General features: G+C 47.7%; 1 protein-coding gene across 3 annotated transcripts in view; it reads right to left on the bottom strand.

The window, feature by feature from the left end:
* Positions 1-19,269, bottom strand: part of PCED1A (PC-esterase domain containing 1A) — a 36,057-nt gene extending 16,788 nt beyond the window's left edge. For 2 of the 3 annotated variants that reach the window (XM_048508788.1, XM_048508790.1), the window contains exon 1: positions 19,144-19,269. The gene's annotated coding sequence lies outside the window, so the exon portion shown is untranslated. Of the gene's footprint in view, positions 1-15,800; positions 16,174-19,143 lie in introns of those variants that run through there. The other variant, XM_048508789.1, reaches the window with a different exon arrangement.
* Between the last annotated feature and the right edge of the window lie 471 nt (positions 19,270-19,740).

Below are 19,740 nucleotides of genomic sequence, written 5' to 3'. Positions count from 1 at the left end.
CTGGTGCCCTTCCAATCCTTTGGACACCATAATTCAAATATGGTGCTTATAGGTGTTATTGATTATCGGGGGGGGGGGGGCGGGGGGCGGAATGAAGCACTGAACAATGGCTGAACGTGATCATTTGTTTCCTGTTTTGTCAGGGTTGTTCCCTGCCGACAGATGGAGACATTTTTCTATGGCTCCTTCTGCACACGCAAAATAATGCGTTTTCAAACCACTTTCATAGCTGTTTGCAAGTGGATTTTGCCATTCCGCACAGCTTCAAAGAGCACTGGAAGCAGTTTGAAAGTGCATTATTCTGCATGTGCGAAATGAGCCTATGCGTTTAAAATGTTTTTTAGCTGCCGTTTTACCTTGCAGGATGCAAAGCAAACAAGTATTTTTTTAAAAATTATACATAAAAGCATGCAATTTTAAAATCCCATCAGAAATAAAAATATGAAAAGAAATAAAAATGTTATCAGTCAAATGCAGCCCTAAATAAAACTATTTGCAGCAGCCTCTTAAAGACTGACAGCGAGTGGGGACAGGAGAACCTCTCTGGGGAATTTGTTCTATAGTTGTGGAGCTGCCGCCAAAAAGGCCCTGTCTTGGATACCCACCAAAGCAGGGGTCTGCAACCTGCGCCTCTCCAGATGTTCATGGACTACAATAATAATAATTCCCATCAGCCCCTGCCAGCATGGCCATGCTGGCAGGGGCTGATGGGAATTGTAGTCCATGAACATCTGGAGACCGCAGGTTGCAGACTCCTGCACCAAAGGAAGGATTCGTCAATCTTAATTCCTAGGCAGCAATGTATAGGACATTGGTGGCGAACCTATGGCACGGGTGCCAGAGGTGGCACTCAGAGCCCTCTCTGTGGGCACGCACAGAGTGCCCCCCCCCCCCACATCTAGGCTTGCCTGGGCTGCTGGGCTCGATTATTAGCATTAAACCTAAGACCTAGTTTTGGGGAAGCAGTGTAGGTAACCCTGTTAAGCACTGTTAAACCCCACTGATTTTCATGCGAAGAACTAAAGTACGATCCTTTACCTGGGAGTAAGCTCGGTTGCTGGCAATGGGGCTTGCTTCTGAGTAAACCCTCCTAGGGTCATGATTCACCCGTTTGAAGAGTTGCACGGTTGCTTCAAAGCAAAGCCACCGACTACCACCAAGCTTACTCCCGAGTAACGCACGCCTCGGAGCCAACCGCTTTTTCTAAACTAAAGCCTCAGTATTCAGCTTAAATTGCTGCATTGGCATTTTGCAATTAATAAGTAGGTCTTGGGTTGCCATTTGGGCACTCGGTCTCAAAAAGGTTCACCATCACTGGTATAGGAGAAGACCCCAGTGACCCCATTTCCTTTCTCAGGATGGCCAATGCCTTCCTTATTTGCTTACCCTTCCCTGGGGTTATCACACTACCAATTTAATTTCTTGACTCTGTTCCTCTGCTTTGTTATGGTTTTCTCTCCCAGCTGCTGCATCAAAGGGAAGTCTTCCTCTCCTTATCTGCCAGGTTCCCAGACCCACAACTCTCTGCTGCTGGCACTGAGCCACTGATCTACCAATGCTGCACAGATTTAGGTCTGTTAGTGTGTAACAGACTTCTCTCTGTGATACACCTCTGAAGATGCAGGCGAAACGTTCGAAGATCTACCAGACCACGGCCACGCAGCCTGGAAAACCCACCACAACCAACAGATCTAGTTAGTTCATCACAGCCAAATCTGCGGGTATGGCAAAGCCAGGGCTTGATATGGCCAGATAGGCGTCCAACTTCCATCTTTGCGGGAACAACAGGCCACTGCTTGAAACGCTGATGTAACCCAGACAATTCTTCTTCTTTGTGCGGCTCTGCAGCCCATTTCAGCATACAGTGTGATGCTGCACAAATCTGGCATTCTATAACAACCACCCTGTGAAGGAAGACAGCGACAAGGCGTGGCTGATGCTTCGTTTCCACCCTGCCGTTCTCCCCCGTGGAAACCCAGAGCAATTTACATCACTCTGTTCCTCTCCCTGTTATCCTCACAACGATTTGGTAAGACAGAATAGGCTGAGCCTAAAAAATTTCACTGAGTGTATTAACACAGTCTCAAATGATAATATTACAGTATTAAGGACCAGCACAGAGAAAATGTCAAATTGCGCAGACTCATTGTTTCTTGCAGCAATAGAACAATTCATCGTCTAAACTGTATATGAAGAAGAAGAGTTTGGATTTATATCCCACTTTCTCTCCTGCAGGAGACTCAAAGGGGCTGACAATCTCCTTGCCCTTCCCCCCTCACAACAAACACCCTGTGAGGTAGGTGGGGCTGAGAGAGCTCCGAGAAGCTGTGACTAGCCCAAGGTCACCCAGCTGGCGTGTGTGGGAGTGTACAGGCTAATCTAGTTCCCCAGATAAGCCTCCACAGCTCAGGCGGCAGAGCTGGGAATCAAACCCAGTTCCTCCAGATTAGATACAAGAGCTCTTAACCTCCTACGCCACTGCTGTTATATTTCAGTGTGGTATGGTGGCTAGAGTGTCGCACAAGCATCTTGGAAACCCAGGTTCGAATCACCACACTGCTATGAGAGCTTGCTGGGCGTCCCTGGCCTAGTCACACACTCTCAACCAAACCTACCTAACTGGATTGTTGTGAAGATAAAATGTAAGCCATTTTGGGTCCCTAACAAGAAGACAAGTTAGATTTATATCCCTCCTTTCTCTCCTGTAAAGAGACTCAAAGGGGCTGACAATCTCCTTTCCCTTCCCCCCTCCCACAACAAACACCCTGTGAGGAGGGTGGGGCTGAGAGAGCTCCGAAGAACTGTGACTAGCCCAAGGTCACCCAACTGGCATGTGTTAGAGCACACAAACTAATCTGGTTCACCAGATAAGCCTCCACAACTCGAGTGGCAGAGCAGTAAATCAAACCCAGTTCTCCTGATTAGAGTGCACCTGCTCTTAACCACTACACCATGCTGGCACCACAAGGTCCAGAGTTCAATCCCCAGCATTTCCAGTTAAAAAGAAGGGGAAGTAGGTGATGAGAAAGGGCCTGGAGAATTCCTGTCAATACGGACTCCGACGGCCTGATTCAGCAAAAAGCAGCGTGGTTTCTACAAAGGACCAAAACAGGATGCCAGCCCCTCCTCCTTGCTAAGTTTGACCAGACAGGGCGGTTTTAAGTCGACACTGGATCATTTGTCAATAATGCAGACTTGGTTCTAATTGTTTCTGCTCCCGGACACCAGGCAATTCAGCTGCTTGCTGCATCCTGATACAGTACATGGAGAACCGAACCTTCTGTTCTGGTGTCGAGATAAACATGAATTATGCTCCACGCTCCCTGAAGCACCAATACAGTGATCTCCTCGTCACCGCTTAGCAGGAACAAGGCTCGCGGTGTCCCAGTTCAATGCAGTCTTTTGAAAAAGGAACCTACTTTCTGGGAGGGCAAACACAACTGAACTCTGTGGGCGTTTGGGTCTCTTGGAGATTTTTGCTCATCGTGGGGAAGTTGGCATTTTGGGTTAACAGAGGCAACAGGAAGAAGAAGGAGAAGGAGAAGGAGAAGGAGAAGGAGAAGGAGAAGGAGAAGGAGAAGGAGAAGAAGGAGAAGAAGGAGAAGAAGGAGAAGAGGAGGAAGAGGAAGAAGAAGAGGAAGAAGAGGAAGAAGAGGAAGAAGAAGAGGAAGAAGAAGAGGAAGAGGAGGAAGAGGAAGAGGAGGAGGAAGAAGACTCCCACTCTCTCCTGCAGGAGACTCAAAGGGGCTTACAATCTCCTTGCCCTTCCCCCCTCACAACAAACACCCTGTGAGGTAGGTGTGGCTGAGAGAGCTCCGAGAAGCTGTGACTAGCCCAAGGTCACCCAGCTGGCGTGTGTGGGAGTGCACAGGCTAATCAGAATTCCCCAGATAAGCCTCCACAACTCAGGCGGCAGAGTGGGGAATCAAACCCGGTTCCTCCAGATCAGAGTGCACCTGCTCTTAGCCACTGTTCTTAGCCACTACGCCACTGCTGCTCCCTACGCCACTGCACGATACCGGCCTCCCCCCCTTTTTATTTACTTTTATTTTATGAAAAACCTTTAATAGCCATTCTTTCTTCCGTATAGAGCTCATTATGCATATAACACAGAACACAGGAAAATACAGGAAACCAAAATTTAAATATCACAGTTCAGGTCTGCTTTAGCCAAATGCAGCCTGAAACAAAACCTTCTTCCTCTGCTTTCTAAAACTCAGAAGTGAGGTGGTTCTATTACTTTGGGGCTGCCACGGAAAAGGCCCTGTCTCGTATGCTCACTAAAGGAGCTTCTTTGGCAGACAGGGCAATCAGAAGAACCTCTCTCTCTAGCCCTGTAGCTCAGGCTGCTAGATAGATCTCATCAGATCTCAGAAACTAAGCAAATGAATGTGAGACCATCAAGGAAGTCCAGAGTTGCCACGCAGAGACAGATAATGGCAAACCACCTCTGTTCTTCTCATGCCTTATTATTATGTCTATGAGGGTGCTGTTCGTTGGCTGAGACTTTAGCCCAGTTGTGGCGAACCTATGGCACGGGTGCCAGAGGTGGCACTCAGAGCCCTCTCTGTGGGCACGCGCAAACAGAGTCCCCCCCACATCTAGGTTGGCCTGGGCCATTAGGCTCGATTATTAGCATCAAACCTAAGACCTAGTTTTGGGGAAGCAGTGTAGGTAACCCTATTAAGTGCTGTTAAACCCCACTGATTTTCATGCGAAGTACTAAAGCGCGATCCTTTACCTGGGATTAAGCTCGGTTGCTAGCAATGGGGCTTGCTTCTGAGTAAACCCTGCTAGGGTCATGATTCACCCGTTGGAAGAGTTGCACGGTTGCTTCAAAGCAGAGCCACCGACTACCACCAAGCTTACTCCCGAGTAACGCACGCCTCGGAGCCAACCGTGTATTCTAAACTAAAACCTCAATATTCAGGTTAAATTGCCGTGTTGGCTCTTTGCGATAAATAAGTGGGTTTTGGGTGTAGTTTGGGCCCTCGGTCTTGAAAAGGTTCACCATCACTGCTTTAGTCCTTCACACACACACAAGCTCTTGTGAGTCTCAACTTGCTTTACAGACGAACACGGCCACCCACCTCAAACTACTGGTCCACAAAGTCTTACGCACGCAGTAACCTGTTACACATGTGTACAATCCTGCCCCGTGCGAGGAAGACAATGTGTATCCTCACCTAACAGACAGAAATGTCTAGGGGCTCCTCAGGATTTTCCATTTTTGTTTGACCTGTTCAAGACCCACCCCTCTACTCCCCCTGAAAAGATATTTGGGGAGCGAAGTGTACACTAACAACTAGGGATGCCAACTCTGGGTTGGGAAATTCCTGGGGATTTGGGGGGTGAAACCTGAGGGAGATGGAAAGATTTTGACAAGGCATCATGTCATGGAGTCCACCCTCCAAAGCAGACATTTTCTCTGCCATCTGGTGATCAGCTGTAATTCCAGGAAACAGCCAGGCCCTACCTGGCGGCAGGTAGCCAACCGAATCACACAAATGTATATGGCAGGGGTAGGGAACCTTTAACACTCAAAGAGCCATTTGGACCCGTTTTCCACGGGAAAAGAAAACACTTGGAGCAGCAAATAATTTTTGACATTTAAAATAAAGATAACACTATATATATTGGGGTTTTTTTACCTTTTACTCCACTCATTCTGAGAAGCGCATGGATGAAGTCATGGATCGGCCTCACCGCCGCTGTCACCTACCCTCAACAGGGTGGGCAAGAGGGGAAGCCGCCCAGCCAACCGTGCTGGTGCACTCCGGGTTCTGCTGCCTGCAGGGCAGGCAAGGATGGGGCCGGCAGCTCGGCTCGTGGAGCCACAGTGCAAGGGCAGAAGAGCCGCATGCTCTCGAGCCGCAGGTTCCCTACCCCTGGTATATGGCTAAAGAATAATCATGAGATTTCCAGCTTAGAAGAAAGCACATAAAAACCACAGTGGGTTGCTGATGTTCTTTGGAAAGGGGTGGTCCTAAGCAGGCCTACTCAGAAGCAAGTTCTACATCATTCAATGGGACTTACTCCCAGGAAAGTATCCTTAGGATTTAGTAATTTATTTGTATTGAAATGTAATTGTTTAGTTTTGATTGTGTTTAGTTGTATTATGATTTAATTTTGTTGTACACCGCCCAGAGCCCTTCGGGGATAGGGCGGTATATAAAACTAAACAAACAAACAATAAATAAATAGATCTGCAGTCCTATGGCAAAATTCTCCCATGGTCTTCCTGAAGTTATTGGAAGTTCTGGACTGACCGCATTTTCCCAAGAGGACCTGATAACTGGAATATTTGTTCAACTGCCCTGCTCCATCCGTCTGTTTCCATGGAACTTATCAAAAACCGGATGCCGCAAAAATTCCTCCCGATATTTACAGAAAGGCTGCCCTTGAGGAAAGCTCTTATCTCATTCAGGGAGACACAGAGGCATGGAGGAGAGGCAATGGCATTATTTGTTCAAACACCTCCGAAACAGGGTACCGCTCTCCACCAGTCAATTAAAATCTCAACTTTTAAACGCTACAAATTAACTACAGTATTGACTGAAACACAAGAGAAGGTTTTGTTTTTTCCCACATATACACCATTAAAAAAGCAGGGGGTCATCGAAGAAGAAGAAGAAGAAGAAGAAGAAGAAGAAGAAGAAGAAGAAGAAGAAGAAGAAGAAGAAGAAGAAGAAGAAGAAGAAGAAGAAGAAGAAGAAGAAGAAGAAGAAGAAGAAACAACCAGATCACGGCTACACAGCCCAGAAAACCCACAACAGCTAGTTGATTCTGTTAGAATCTTCAAAGAATTTGGGCAAAGATTGGTGAAGAGACAGCAAAGTTTATTAAAATATGTTTCTTGCAAGCCACTGGCATCTGTCAATAGGGAGGCACCCCAAACTGTCATACATCGCCAGATATATCCCCTTCTAATGCATAGCATGCTTCCCTCCCTAGCTCCTACCAAAGGGGGGGCCAAGGGTTTACAGACTAAGACACAGTCCATTACATTTCTTAGCATCGCTTCTACCTCTTTCCTATACCATACTTGGCTCTCCTCCAAGTATTGTCTTACACCTCCCACTTAGCACCTCTTTCACCTGTATGTTTTAAAGGTTTACAACAACAACAACAACAACAAGAGGAGGAGGAGGAGGAGTAGGAGTTTGGATTTATATCCCCCCTTTCTCTCCTGCAGGAGACTCCGCGATTCCCATAATCTCCTTGCCCTTCCCCTCACAACAGACACCTTTGAGGTGGGTGGGGCTGAGAGAGCTCCGAGAAGCTGTGACTAGCCCAAGGTCACCCAGCTGGCGTGTGTGGGAGTGCCCAGGCCAATCTGAATTCCCCAGATAAGCCTCCACAGCTCAGGCGGCAGAGCTGGGAATCAAACCCGGTTCCTCCAGATTAGATACATGAGCTCTTAACCTCCTACGCCTACATATTTATTTGTATCTATCACCACCAAGGAATTGCAGGGTTGCTATTCAGAGGAGGGCAATTGACTGTGACCAGGCAAGAAAACAAAAGTGAAAAAGTATCTACCATGCAAACAAGTTCTGAGTTTGCACTCACAGGAGGGGAAGTGCGGGGGAGGGGGGGATGTAGCTTACAATCACTATCTTGCTTTGGGCAAGTCCGGACTGGTCTTTTCCAACCAAAATAATGCTTTCAGCTTACAATATATATTCATGTATCACTACAATGCATGCAATACCAATATGAGCAACATGCAAATAGCCCAGATATTCCACAACCATAATTGGGTTTGGGCTAAGGCCAAATATTAGCAACATGCAAATAGTCAAACATCGTTCCGCAATCACATTCGGAAGGCCAAACCCAAACATGATTGTGCAATGATGATTGACTATTTGCGTGACTATTTACACAGGGTGTTAAAGTGGATTGGCTGTATTTGCTCAGCGCACCTTTATAAACCTGGGTACTTAGACCCCGAAAGATCCTGTTGATGAAGCAGCAAAGCTTTATTAAATACGGATACACCGTTTTGCAAAATGGGCATCCACTAATAGTGAGACATGCCTTTTGTTCCGAGGTAAAGTTTTTATTTTATTTTATTTTATGATTTTACATTTTATGTTTTCATTACTACTGATTGTTTCCTGATTGCTTACTAGACCTATATGACAGTCATTAAGTGCTGCACCTTATGATTACAAGCTGCAAATCTTTATGATTCTCTGCACAAATGTATTTTCTTTTTATGTACACTGAGAGCATAAGTGCAACTGAGACAATTCCTTTGTGTGTCTGAACAATCACACTTGGCCAATAAAGATTCTCATTCTATTCTATTCCCATTCTAAAGCCGTTTTCATATAATTACATTGCATGTCCTCCTTTTTTTCCTCATTGGTCGGATTAGGGTTTATAGGCTTAAGCTAACATGCAAGTATAATCATGTCACATACAGTCTGATTTATATTTTCCTTTCTTATATCTGTTTATTGTCCAAAATGGATATAACAGGGTCTTTTAGTACAGAAACCCCACTAATAGGTTATCAAGACGTAGGAGATGGATAGGATGAAGACTTTACATTCAGATGCCCTCATCAACCGGTTACCAGGTCACACAACGTTCATCATCAATTTGGCTTTTGCCTGACATATTCTACATCAATTAAACTTTCAACCTGCAAGCATAATAGTTTTATTATCCATTCAGTGCTATATATGTATATATATGTATCTATAACATTATCTGTTCAGTCAATAATATTCATCTGATACCACTCCAGATAGGGTTTCCGTTTCAACCCTTCAGCCAAAGGAGCAAGGAACCCAGAGGAGGAACGGAGAGGCAGATTTCCCAGCTAATAAGCCACAGCCGTAGTTTAAAGAATAAAAAGAGTTTATTTCTCAAACCAACATAGGCCTTGTCAGCACCAGGAGAGCTGCAACTCAACTGGCCCAAGACTGGGGTTCATAAGGGGTTTCAGCAGAACACATCAAAACAAACGCCATATATATTTCAAAGAGATTTTAGGATTGCAACAAATTACCACTTGTCAGACAACTTTAGGAGTTCCCAAACAATGTAAGCTGTAAGTGTAAGACTGTCTGCTCATTTTACATCCTGATTGCTACATTCCTGCATCGATATCAGCACGTTTATGGTACTCTGTATACAAGTGGTAAGACCATTATGTTCTACAGCAGACCTGGGCATTATACGGCCCGCGGGCCACATCCGGCCCACCGGATTGATAGCGGAGCCAGAAGTAAACCTGTTCCACTTCTGGACTTTTGTTTAACTGAGGATTAAAACTATGTTTTATTTTTGTGTTAGGGTGCAGAAGCCAACTGTGGCGATTAGATAGGAAATAGGATTGTAGTTCTTTCTGCATCTGTGATCATCGCCGGAACCTCCTTGGCTCTGGTTGCAGTGGAATCCACCTCGGCCCCAATTCCTGAGCCTGGCGTCCTTTTCATCGCAAAGTGTCCCTGACGGCCGTGCGACACAAAAGAGGACCTCGAGGAAAGCGCACTCGCACTCTCGCCAAACTGCCCTGTCAGGTGCAGGCAGATAAGGGGCCATCGCCATCAAGCCTCCACCTCCTGACCCTGAACACCCTGAAGGATCCCTTTGCGATTCTCCGGCCAGGGTATATCGGCCATCGCCGCCTCCTACCCGGGCGCTGGAAACTCCAAGAAGGAGATGCCCATCGAACTCTGATTGGTTCCTGTATGTTGCAGATGCATGATTGGTTGTTCTTGAATTCTGTTAATGAATGCGTGGTGGCTGTCTCGGTGGGTCTCCCAGGCTCCTCGACGTGGAGAGAGCGGTTTAAGATGTTGTGGCAGGCTGCTAGAAGGTTTAGAGTCCTTGTGGAACAGAGGTTGCTGGCATCTAGGGTCAGCATCCTCTAAATAAACCTTCCCTTTATTATATCACTCTCGTCATGTCGGGTCCTTGCTTTGGGTTCCTGGGTGCTGCCGCAGAGCTGGGCACCTTGGAGCCTGTAAAAGTTACCTGAGCAAAGTGCGGGTAACAGGATGACCCTGTTCGCAGTGCTGGGGAGTGAGGCGTCTTTGGCAGAAGCTCCGCAGCCGGTTCCCTTTGGCTACCGGCTTGGCGAAGCTTTCGTCAGCCTCTCCGCCTTTTGGCCGGCCCTCCACAATCATTTTCTGTTTCTTATGCAGCCCCATGGAAATAATTGCCCACCCCTGCTCGAAGAGCAGAGTAGCCAGGCACTTGCCTTCCAGAGTAAGCAGGATTCATAGCCTTCGATCATCCCCTGCCAGCATCATGCTGGCAGGGGATGATGGGAACTGTAGTCCATAACATCTGGAGGGCCGCGAGTTTGACACCTGTGTTCTACAGTGTGGGCAAGAGGTGTCAGCCATCTGGGCTGTTTACGGGAATGTAGGGGTATCCAGGAGCTGTTATCTTTCTCGCTGCCATGGGTAAATACATTTGCTAAACAAAAGGGGCTCCTCTGGGTCTGCAGATGTAGTAGCTAAAGCTGTTAGCAAAAGAATGTGACTTGTGATCTACATGACATCCCTGCTTCTGGGTGCATGGTGGTCATATACCAGATCTTTAATCTAAAATTCAGTTGCTATCTCTGGGGTGCTGCTCGCATAATCAAGCCCTCTCCTGCAGAGCAGGCGGTGAGCAAAGAGACAAAAACTTTTCTCTTCCGGATCCTTTCCTTTATCGTTGGTGAACAAGAGCACAAACTGCCCACTTCCTGAACAGCTGGGCCAAAAATACCCAGGGTTTTTTAATTTTTTCTCTAGTTAATAGAATCCTTGTTTCCAGATAAGCCAGATCCACATATTCCTATCAGTTTACCAGCATGGGCCAATTGGCCATGCTGACAGAGGCCGTGGATGTGGGAAATCTGTAGTTCCATGGAACATCCCTTGGAGAGTCAAAGAGGTTTTGTTCTACCCCTGCCCTAGCAAGAAGAACCAGTTTGTTTTCTCTCTAGGCAGCCAACGATAATTTTCATGGCACGGTTTACCCCTAGAAAAGCGACACTCAAGAGAAAGCAGTCCGTTCTAGATCAAATCGAGCCCGAATTCTTCCTAGAAGGTAAAATGACGAAACCGAGGCTCAAAGAAAGCCAAAACTCCAGCAAGGAGGTTGACAATTTGACATTTCGGAGCTCATGAAATCACAGGGTCAGGATAGGTGGGAAGCGACTGAGGAGCACAAACTGCCAGGCCGCACGACCCCGAAAAACCCACAACAGCCAGTTGATTTGGGCTGCGAGGATATAGATGTGAACAAAACGTTAGGAGCAAAAACTGCCAAAATCATGGCTGAACAACCCAGAAAACTTCTAACAGACTGTTTGTTGTTATTTTTTGTGCTGTCGAGTCTCAGCTGATGTATGAGGACCAACTGGCCATGCTGGCAGAGGCTGATGGGAATTGTAGTCCATGAACATCTGAAGCGCCAGAGCTGGACAACCTTGCTGTAAGGTTTTCAAGGCAAGAGACCTTAGGGCAGTGGTGGCGAACCTATGGCACAGGTGCCAGAGGTGGCACTCAGAGCCCTCTCTGTGGGCACTTGTGCACACAAAGTTCATCATGTGGGAGGGGGGTGGAAAATCACCCCCCCACACACACACACACATCTAGGCTGGCCTGGGCATGATCCTTTACCTGGGAGTAAGCGGTTGCTGGCAATGGGGCTTGCTTCTGAGTAAACCCTCCTAGGATTGTGATTCACCCATTTGAAGCACGGTTGCTTCACCAAGCTTCCTCCTGAGCAACGCGTGCCTCGGAGCCAACCGTTTCTTCTAAACTAAAACCTCAATATTCAGGTTAAATTGCCGCGTTGGCACTTTGCGATAAATAAGTGGGTTTTGGGTTGCAATTTGGGCACTCGGTCTCAAAAAGGTTCGCCATCTCTGCCTTAGGGGGTGGTTTGCCATGCCCTGCTTCCGGTCGGGGCCCAAATGTTCCTTGGAGGTGGCCCATTTAAATACCAACCCGAACCAGAAACGTTATTAGGAGCAAGTTATTCCAGACATTTGTTTTGGGGATTTTGCAAGGAAAACTCATAAACGTTGCCTGCAAGTCACTTCAATGTATTATCCGTATCCTCTGGGGGAGAGGCACACAATCTAGGCAGGAAATAGGGCAATTCAAAGGTAACACTAGAAATGGGTCGGAATGTGTGAACATTTTGGTCTGTTAAGACATTTGATCTTGGACTGCAAATCAGGGCTTCCTGACAAATGCCCACTTTATGACCCATAAAACAAAGGCCACACTGCAAAGTCCTGCATATCTAGAGTGGAAATCAGCCATTTCTTCCTGATGTTATAAAGGCAGTTAAAACAAGCCCTTTATTAAGCCCCCCCTCCCCGCCCCCTTGGTTTGTATTAAAATTTGATTAATATTTAAAAGTCTTCACATCACCAAAAACTCACAAAGAGAAATCTGACGAAGAGCAAAGTAAACATTCCACAAGAACTCCCAGTTCTGCACCGAAAATTAACACTACAAATAATGTTTTGCCGCTTGCTTTTTAACCAATGAGGTCTAGTTTAGTTTATTTACGGCTAACAACCAGTAAAACAATTCATAAAAAGCCAAACTCCAAATTATTGACAAATGAAGAGATTAGAAAGTTAAAATATAAAGTAACCCACGAAGTACAATTAGATCTTTAGAACCATTACTAATAAAAAGTCTCACTTTTCTCTATTGGTTCTGATTTGAACTGATGCTGTCACAGGAGGTGGTGATGGCCACTCACCTGGATAGCTTTAAAAAGGGCTTGGACAGATTTATGGAGGAGAAGTCGATCTATGGCTACCAATCTTGATCCTCCTTGATCTCAGATTGCAAATGCCTTAGCAGACCAGGTGCTCAGGAGCAGCAGCAGCAGAAGGCCGTTGCTTTCACATCCTGCACGTGAGCTCCCAAAGGCACCTGGTGGGCCACTGCGAGTAGCAGAGTGCTGGACTAGATGGACTCCGGTCTGATCCAGCAGGCTAGTTCTTATGTTCTTATGAACAATTCTTAACCTTCAAAACCGCCAATCATGATTTTTCTTCTATTTTATCCAAATACTCTATCAAAGGTTTCCAACTGCCCAAAGACTAAATTACAGCACAATCCAGGGGGGCGGGGGGGGGGCATCACCCTCTGGATGCAGAGTGGGGTTCCACCAGTATAAATACCCTCTCGGGGCACTTACGCTGGCAGAGGGGCAAATCTTCCAGTACCAGGTCACAGTACCCAGCCCACTGCCCCTGGCTACACTGGCATTTTGGGAAGCAGGGCTGACCGCCGCCCCCAAAGCCATCTCAGCCCCTCAGCAGAACTGCACCCCGATTTTTGTGGCATATCTCTACTATCTCTCTGGGGGAATTGGGTTTTTTTCCCCCCCAAAAGAGATTCCACCTAAACATTAGGAAGAACTTCTTGACTGTCAGGACTGTTCAACAGTGGAATTCACTGCCTTGGAGAGTGGTGGAGTCTCCTTCTCTGGAGGTTTTTAAGCAGAGGCTGGATGAACGTCTGTCAGGAGTGCTTTGATTGTGTGTTCCTGCATGGCAGGGGGTTGGACTGGATGGCCCCTGGGGGTCTCTTCCAACTCTATGATTCCATGAGATCTAACCAGCCTGAGCTACAGGGAAAGAGAGTAGGCACCCAGTGAACTTCTGGAGGGGTCCAATCCAGTGTAGGGGCCACTGTTAAGAAGGCACTCTGCACCCCCCCCCCCGGCCCTCCCCTCCAAAGCGGTGGGGCAGGCAGGCAAGAGAAAGAACCGGCCTTGTCCAAAAAGTGACCTGTGTTTCTTGCATTGTGGCAAGAATGGCCCACTGGCGTATCTCGTACTAATCTCCAGCCACAGAAGCCAACCTCTGATCTGGGTATGTTTATTTTGGTGAAGAGAAGGTTAAGAGGTAACATGACAGCCATGTTTAGATATTTGAAGGGATGTCGGGTTGGTGAGGGAGCAAGCTTGTTTCCTACTGCTGCAGAGACTGGGACCAAGAGTCATGGGTTCAAGATGCAAGAAAAGAGATCCCATCTAAACATTAAGAAGAACTTCCTGACAGTAAGGACTATTTGAGTGTGGTGGAGTCTCCTTCCTTGGGAGGTTTTTAAAAGTTTCGGCACCTGGTAGAGACGATCCTCTTCACCAGGGCATTTGGTTGACTCCCCACACTGAGAGGGCCCCCCCTCCCAAGGTGTCTATACACCTGTCCTTTTTTGGTGAGTGGGTAAGATTTAAGATTGTTTCGGGATGTTTAGGATGGGGCTTGATTGTGATCTGACCACTGTGCATGGTATTTATCATAACCCACCCTGAGACCGCAGTAAAGGGCAGGGAACAGATGCAAATAAACAAACAAATAAGACCAGCTGGTTTGCAGGAGAGTTTGCAGCCACCAGCTGGCCCAGGGTCGGGTTTGGCGGCTTTCACAATCAGCACCCTCCAACCACATCCCCACGCAGCTGCCCCCGACTATTTCTGCAGAAGTTCCCAACCACTTCCTTTTGTTGATTTCCGTTTGCCGTGCAGCTATCAAAGGGCACAGAGGCTGAGCCCGCAAGATGTCTGGGGTGTGTGGTTTTGTTTTGTTTTTTTTTGGGGGGGGGGGGGAAGAGAGAGACCATTCTCTGAAAAGACAAAATATGCCCTTCATAGGCAACAGGACTCTCCCTTTCTGCTTCCACTCCCACACCCTTGTTCGATCTCAATCCTTGAAGCAATACAACAGGCTCTGGATTGTCAGAGGCTTTCATGGTCAGAATCACTACTGTGTTGTGGGTTTTTCGGGTTGTATGGCCGTGTTCCGGTAGCATTTTCTCCTGACGTTTCGCCTGCAACTGTGGCTAGCCAGGAGAAACATCAGGAGAAAATGCTACTGGAACACGGCCATACAACCCGAAAAACCCACAACACACTAGGCCAGTGATGGCAAACCTTTTTGAGACCAAGTGCCCGAACCGCAATCCAAAACCCACTTATTTATCGCAAAGTGCCAACACGGCAATTTAACCTGAATACTGAGGTTTCAGTTTAGGGAAAAAGGTTGGCTCCGAGGCGTGCGTTACTTGGGAGTAAGCTTGGTGGTAGTCGGTGGCTTTGCTTTGAAGCAACTGTGCAACTCTTCCAACGGGTGAATCACGACCCTAGGAGGGTTTACTCAGAAACAAGCCCCATTGCCAGCAACCAAGCTTACTCCCAGGTAAAGGATCACGCTTTAGTTCTTTGCATGAAAATCAGTGGAGTTTAACAGCGCTTAACAGGGTTACCTTCACTGCTTCCCCAAAACTAGGTCTTAGGTTTAATGCTAATAATCGAGCCCAGCGGCCCAGGCCAGCCTAGATGTGTGTGTGGCGGGGGTGACTGTTTGCGCGTGCCCACAGAGAGGGCTCTGAGTGCCACCTCTGGCACCCATGCCATAGGTTCGCCACCACTGCACTAGGCTCTGGATCAGAAGTGTTTATTGGAGAGGTAACGCAGCACCCAGCTTGCAAAAAGCCAGTTGTACCAGACCTGGTTTTTGCACCCCGCTTTATTAGAAACGACAACCCCCATCCCATTTCCCCAAAGAATGTGAGAAAGAGTTACATGGGAGCCTGGGAGGCCCCAAGGTCGGTGACAGACAGAGATAACAACCATCTGCCCCACAGAGCAACAGAAATACTCCGCTTCTCATGGGAGTAGAAGATATCAGCGATAAGCCTTGTTTGGATATCAGGCCCGAGAAGTGAGAGTCAGAACAAAGCAGGAATGTTCCATTAGCAGAATGGTTACCTTTAACAGGCAAGTTACATATATCTTACAGCACTTACATTGACAGGGTTGCACTTCAATCACCCAGATGCCATGACAGTCTACAGTTATACCCCCTTGCCCTAGAATCAGGAATGCACCTCAATCACTAGGCGCCATCCCTCACATCCCCCCATTTTCTGGCCTTCACTTTATTTTCTTTTTCCGCACACCCACACCCCCCACACACAGAGGGAGGAGAGCTTTAGACAGGGAGTTTTGCATAGTTGTCAGGAGGTAGAATTGAAGACAAACAGAACCCAAGCAGGATTTTATTTTTTAAAAAAACAAGGTGTAATGGAGCACCTTCAAGGCTAGCATTTTTTAACAATTCTCACACAGGTTCCCAAGGACGAAAAAGAACATGCCAGCAAGTTGCAACCAACTCCTGCCAACTCCATTTATGGTGCACTCCAGGCAAGAGAGCATCAGAGGAGAATTTGTATTGATATTAAGAACATAAGAACAAGCCAGCTGGATCAGACCAGAGTCCATCTAGTCCAGGGGTAGGGAACCTGCGGCTCGAGAGCAGCATGCGGCTCTTCTGCCCTTGCACTGTGGCTCCACAAGCCGAGCCGCCAGCCCCATCCTTGCCCGCCCTGCAGGCAGCAGGGCGGGTGCACCAACTGCCCACGGTCGGCTGGGCCGCGCTGCGGGCTTCCCCTCTCACCCGCCCCATTGGAGCGGGGCGGGCGCTTTCCCGGCGGCTGGCAAGGCCGAGCCGCCGGCTTCATCCTTGCCCGCCCTGCAGGCAGCAGGGCGGGCGCATCCATGCGCTTCTCAGAATGAGCGGAGTAAAAGGTAAAAAAACCCCTATATATATAGTGTTATCTTTATTTTAAATGTCAAACATTATTTGCGGCTCCAAGTGTTTTCTTTTCCTGTGGAAAATGGGTCCAAATGGCTCTTTGAGTGTTAAAGGTTCCCTACCCCTGATCTAGTCCAGCTCTCTGCTACTCGCAGTGGCCCACCAGGTGCCTTTGGGAGCTCACGTGCAGGATGTGAAAGCAATGGCCTTCTGCGGCTATTGCTCCCGATCACCTGGTCTGTTAAGGCATTTGCAATCTCAGATCAAAGAGGATCAAGATTGGTAGCCATAAATCGACTTCTCCTCCATATTGGAAAATGAATTCACATACCGCCCTCTCCCGAAAGACTCAGGGCGGTGTACAGTAACATGATACAACATTGATAGCACAACAGCAATAATCATAATCAAGTATCAACAACAACAAACATTTCAAATATCAAAACATCAGTAATCACGATACAACAAAATACAGAATCAACAAACCTAGCAGCAACAATCAAATATCAAGCATCAGCAACAACAGAGCATTATAAACAGCATTATAAGCAAAAAAATAAACATAACATTATAATTAACAAACATCAATGGCAATATATAAGAAATAAAACAATACAGCAATGGATAAGCAGCAAAACATATGAATCGGTTAAACATTGCATCTCAAGATGGCGACTTACATACAAACTTCTAAACATTACTAAACTTCTAGACGTATTAAACCTAACGGTAACCCTTAAAATCATAGCAGAAATTAACTGGCATTAGCAAACTTTACTAACTTAATAGCAGCTGCTATCCTAAACACAATACGATCCCCAACAATATACCCTCTACATTCCCTACCTCTGCATAACAACCCCAGGTCTTTCTTGATGACCTCACACCCAAATACCAACCAAGGTGACCCCCTCTCCCTTAGCTCTGGAGTTTTGGGGAGCTGCCCCCCCCCCCCCAAAGCTACCATCTTTCAAGTAATGCAGGGCGCCCACTGGGGCTTTTTTCACTACAACCAGCTAGCACAGCCGCTGCTTGAGAACACAACGGGAAAGATCAGGGGACTCAAGCAAGCGAGCCGAGCCACACGGTGCAAGGAAAGCGGGTTCCGAACCCAAGACAGTCAATCTGGGCAGGAAGAGACATTCCTTCCTGCCTGAAAAGGTGGGTGCACAACTATATACACAACACAAATGCCAATCAAGGCTTGTTGTTGTTGTTGTTGTGCACAAGCACCCCAACAGGTGCTCTAACATAAGCTAATGTAGATTCACACACTACTTGAATACTATAGTTCCAAGTGACGACACGCATGAGCTTTTCTATCGTGCCCAAACCCCCCCAGATCAAGAGTGATCCAGTGAACCACATGCCTGTATAAATCAGCCCTACAATTCACACAACCCATAGGGATGTGGGAGAAAGCAATGCGTTTGCTGTGCACATGAAAACACATGCCACTCCAACCCCTTCCAGCTGTCTGCATTCGCACATCTGGGCCATCACCTTTGTTCCCCGCCAGGTCTTCCCAACGCATTCATGCTCAAACCCCCACAAGTGGATACATCTTCCACCATCTGGAGTCCTATCTCTGATCTTTATTGGTTGATTGTCATGGCTTTCATTACAATTCCAGCCATTATTATTATTAGACTTTTATATCACTCTTTGCTCACAACTTCAGGCCAGTTAGTGACTTATTATTATAACAAGCACTACATCACAGAAGCATTGATATACAGCAGGGGTCTGCAACCTGTGGCTCTCCAGATGTTCATGGACTACAAATCCCATCAGCCAATTGGGCGTGCTGGCAGGGGCTGATGGGAGTTGTAGTCCATGAACATCTGGAGAGCCACAGGTTGCAGACCCCTGATATACAGGTATAGGTATACATAGATAGGAAGAGACATATATACACATCACCTTCATCATAAAAGGCATGGTGAATACCTCCAGGTGAGCAATCACCAAAAATCTGCACCTACTGGCTTAACCGGCTGAATGGCAGCCTGTATTTCACAAACTCTTTCAATAATGTGACATGTTATATTGAGTTCATTGACCTTTTTGGAAATAACTTGTGAAATACAAGCTGCCGTTTATCCGGTTAAGCCCCTGGGTGCAAATTTTGGCGATTACTGACGTCAAGCCAACCTCCCGGTAAGGCCGGGAGATCTTCCTGCATTACAAATGATCTCCAGGCTAGACAGATAAATTTCCCCGAGGATGGGGGGGGGGGGGGGGGAGAACTACACCAGATAGTGGCCGCTAAACCATTAATACCCTGCTCAAGTCCCTCCCCAGGCTCCACCCCATATCTCCAGGAGTGCCCAGCCGGGAGCTGGCAACCCCAAGTTTCCAGCCTTACAATAGCCTTGCAAAGGCAAGCCAGGAGGCTCCCTCCCCCATGTTGCAGCAGCTTCCGTTCCCCCCAAACGACCGACCTCCCTGCAGGTGTGCTGCACGGGAGTCAACCCCGCGGCAGCATTCGAACCCAGGACTCCCTGACGCCAAGCGGAGCCCAGAAATCCCGCCAGCCCCGCTGCCTTACTCACCCGACCTACGACCAGGGTATCCGGGCGGCTCTGGCAACAAAAAAAAATACAACTCATGCGGAGCGCCAGGAAACTCGGAGCAGAAAAAGAAACACCAACTTCAGCCCGCAAAGAGATGCAGCCGGAGGCGGGAGTTTGCCAGTTGGGGGGGGGGGGGGGGGGAATAGGACGGCCCGCCCTTCTTTTGGTTTGGAGCGCTGTCACTCAAGGGCAACCCGGCCCCCTTTTTTGGCAGGGATTGGAAGGCGGCAGGGCCTGGGGGCGTGTGTGTTTGCAACGGGTCCGTTGTCTTGCAAGGAGGGGACGCGGCTCCCCTCCCCTTTTGGGTCTGCACCTTTCGGGGGGGGGGGCCGCTTGCAAAGATTTACATTACAAACTGAGCATGCAAATGTGCTTTGCGGAGACTGAACAGCTGGCGGCGTCGGGCGGGGCGGGGCGGGGCTGGTGGGGGGGGGGGGCTTTTGCAAATGCAAATGTGGGCTTACAAACAAAAAGCGGCAAAACGAAAGCGAAACTGGAGCCAAGCCGAGGCTCCAGCGTCGACCCCGGAGCCGATCTCCCATTGGGTGCAAAGAAACCCCTGCAAATAACGTGGCC

Source organism: Sphaerodactylus townsendi, linkage group LG10 (assembly GCF_021028975.2).
Source record: "Sphaerodactylus townsendi isolate TG3544 linkage group LG10, MPM_Stown_v2.3, whole genome shotgun sequence".
NCBI lineage: Eukaryota > Metazoa > Chordata > Lepidosauria > Squamata > Sphaerodactylidae > Sphaerodactylus > Sphaerodactylus townsendi.
The sequence above is the reverse complement of the archived record's forward strand: the minus strand, read 5'-3'. Positions and strand labels throughout refer to the sequence as shown.